At 36.2% G+C, this 3717-nt stretch overlaps 1 pseudogene; it reads left to right on the plus strand.

Moving 5' to 3' along the window:
- The first annotated feature begins 1076 nt into the window (after nucleotides 1-1076).
- On the plus strand, nucleotides 1077-1896 carry LOC148586214 (L-type lectin-domain containing receptor kinase IX.1 pseudogene; annotated as a pseudogene).
- Nucleotides 1897-3717: the final 1821 nt, after the last annotated feature.

Raw genomic sequence — 3717 nt, forward strand, 5'->3', positions numbered from 1 at the left:
GGTTTATGGTTTATGGTTTATGGGCAATTGCATCGATTTTTTCAAGAAATCTTTATTTCTATGCAACTCACATGAATCTTTGTATATTGTTGTGCTTGCACCTACACTGGTAGTTTTGATTTATTCAAGGAAAAGAATGAATCACAAGTTGGAGCCCTGTATTTGACATGCAATATTCCTTCGTGGGCCAAAGGTGAATAATGAGGGTTGTTGAGAATAAGGTTGTATATTGAATCACACTAAATAATGTATAGAAGAGGCTTATATATATATATATATATATATATATATATACATACATAGGCTAATAAGACAAACAATAAATATACATAACCCATGTGGGACTACATTACATATAATCTAACAGCCCCCCTCAAATTCAAGGTGGAGTACGAGAGACTAACTAGAGTTTGGAAACAAGATCATGAAAACACCATGAATGATGTGACTTTGTAAAGATGTCCGCGAGTTGATCATGAGACATGACATAATGAAGCTGTAGTGAGCCCTGAAGAAGATGATGGCGGACAAGTGGCAATCAATCTCAATATGTTTGGTCCGTTCATGAAACATGGCATTATGAGCAATATGAATAGCACTCATGTTGTCACAGTATACAGGAGTATTAGAAGAAAGAGAGACACCCATATCATGTAGCAGCCATCGCGACCAAAGAAGCTCTGAGGTGGTGTCAGCTAGAGCACGATATTCCGCCTCGGTGCTAGATTGAGCAACAACAGTTTGTTTTTTACTTTGCCTAGAGATAAGAGAGGTGCCAGTAAGAAATAGTCACTAGTGGTAGAGCGACGATCTGTGGGATCACCTGCCCAATCCGCATCGGTATAAGCAATCAGCTGGAGAGGAGATTGAGAGGAGAAATAGAGCCCACGAAATAATGTTCCCTTCAGGTAGCGAAAGATGCGAAGGATGGCTGAGAAGTGAGTGGAGCGAGGAGCAGCCATAAACTGACTCACCTGATGAATAGCATACGAGATATCAGGCCGAGTGCTTGTAAGGTAGACAAGACTGCCAACTAAATGCCGATATAAGGTTAAATCACGAAGAGACTCTCCATCATGAGGAGTGAGGCGAGCATTAATGGAAGCTTAGATTCACATCTTTTTACACAAGAATGTTTATTGATTTGGCCAATGAGGTACAAAGTTGCTCGAGGACTGGCATCGGCCTTGCTTTACTTGCATGAGGAATGGGAGCAATGCGTGGTGCATAAGGATATAAAATCGAGCAACATTATGTTTGATTCAAACTTTAATGCTAAACTTGGGGATTTTGGACTAGCGAGGCTTGTGGACCATGTGAAAGGATCGCAGACCACTATTTTAGCAGGAACCATGGGCTATATGGCTCCTGAATGTGTCACAACTGGATATGTTAGCAAAGAGTCAGATGTTTATAGTTTCGATATTGTTGCTTTAGAGATTGCTTGTGGAAAAAAACCAATCCAGCTCAATGCCCCAGAAGGTCAAGTAGTCATAGTGGAATGGGCTCAGGAGCTCTATGGAATAGGAAAGTTACATGAAGCAGTTGATCCAAGGCTGGGTGGAGATTTTGACTAGCACCAAATGGAGTGCTTGATGATTGTTGGGCTTTGGTGCGTTCACCCTAATCAAAACCTTAGGCCTTCGATTAGACAAACAATTCATGTTCTCAATTTTGAGGCTCCATTGCCTGTTCTCCCTTCAAATACGCCGAGGCTAGGACATGCTACTTCAATAGGGAATAGAAATACATTATCACTTTCAATGTCGAGTGTTCCTACCGATTATGAGATCTAGAGGAAGGAATCAACATTCAAGCAATAATTCCACCAATTCCTCTCTGTCCAACTCATCTTCTGCGGCTCCTCCATCTGCATCGCTTTTGAATACAAGCTAAATTGGTCAGAGGTACACTATCACTTCTGTGTCTCATTTTACATTATAATTTACCCAAATTGCTCAAAATGTTTTAGGGTGTAGATGATATACATGTGGATGTGTTTCTATCTTAAATATGAACTCATTTAAGACGTTTTATTATCATGTTTTGACCGATTAATGTTTCAGTACTATTTATTATTTAGAAAATTATTTGGTGTTATTTAATGCTTTCCTTGTAATTTCCTTGCGCCTCAAAGGCAATTAGTTAACAAACCAGTCCTAACTAACGCCCATTTCAATTCCTTGTATATGATTCTGGAGTGTATCTTGTGGGAGAGAGTAATTTGAGGGGTGGTTTCAATGGACGATTTTGAGAAATCTCTTATGAAGAGAGTAAGGGTAAGGAACAAAGCCCATTGAAATATTTTTGTAAAGAACTCTTCTCTTTTATATCAATTCATATATAGTTCTATGGAATTAAGTTATTTATTTATTTAATTTTTTTACTTTTCAATGTTATAAATGACCTAATTAATTAACTTAATTGGCTGAATTAAGATAAGGCATTTAAAAATACGCAATTGAAATGGTCCCATCTCAAGCCGTCCTAATGGACTACTAAATGTTACCTATGAGGCCGGCCATGTTGTCAAGCCACGCTTTCATTATAAGCTTTCACACATCATCCTTTCATGCCATGTTGTTAAGGAAATTAAGAATTAAGTTTCATAAACCCACTAATTAGTGGTGTTTGATAATCCATTTTAAGAGGTTTTTTTTTTTTTTTTTTTTGGGGGGGGGAGGGGGGGGGCTTATTTTTTCTGTGATATAATGCGTTTTGAATTTATTTTGCTAATGAATATTTGTGAAGAAAGAGTAATATTAAACATACTCAAATCTACTAATTGTCACACACGCATCACAACTTTTTTACTTTTCAACTAGGAATAAAAATGTTCCCAACTTCTCTCATTTTCAATATTATAAACTAAAGAGGGGTAATTAATTATTATTATTACTATTATTTTACCCAATTCTCAACGTACCACAAAACATTTAATTGACTTTTGATCTTTCTTACAAATAATAAAAAAATATTTGATATCCATAAATTTTAAAAAAAATTTAGGGGATCTCAATCCTAAATGAATGGTGGAACAACAAAATCATTAGTATTAAAATCAATAGGCCTCTTAATTAATTGACTATGCTCTTGCACTCTTTGACTTTAGAGTTTAGACTATAACTCTCGATCTATATGCATATTTTCTATTGGAACATGAATCATTAGAGTTCAAAATTAATAGGTTACGTGTCTCACAAGTTTATCTATAGATCAGTCTATAAAATTTATTTCGGTGTGTATTGCTATTTTGTTTGAAGCTCTCCCATCTCGACCCCTATGCTAGTTTTCAACTATTAGCCTATGAGGAATCATATATATTATGCATATCAAATTTCAGGAAGATCTACAATTCCTTCCTCTCTAGTAAATAAGTACATTACAAGCTTATGAAAGTATGGCTCCATTCGTTAAAATTTTGTATTTTTTAACACAAAAAAATTAAAGAACAATTTAAGCACAAAACACTATGTTGGACTACTTTTTTCAATTGATGGCCAATTGTCAAAAATTAGGTACGTAGACAAGTCCCTTTTGCGCCCAAGTTAGTTAGAGAGGGAGTCAAGCTTGGAATTCACGCCAACTAGGGAGCAGGTGACTATTAAGGCACTATAAACCTACAAAAGACTCAAGTCCAAAATCTTATAAGACAATCCATGTGATCAATGGGCATTATGTTTAGTTGCAAGAGTAGTGATAACCATAACCTAATAG

The sequence above is a fragment of the Corylus avellana genome, chromosome 4 (assembly GCF_965113065.1).
Source record: "Corylus avellana chromosome 4, dhCorAvel1.hap1.2, whole genome shotgun sequence".
Taxonomy (NCBI): domain Eukaryota; kingdom Viridiplantae; phylum Streptophyta; class Magnoliopsida; order Fagales; family Betulaceae; genus Corylus; species Corylus avellana.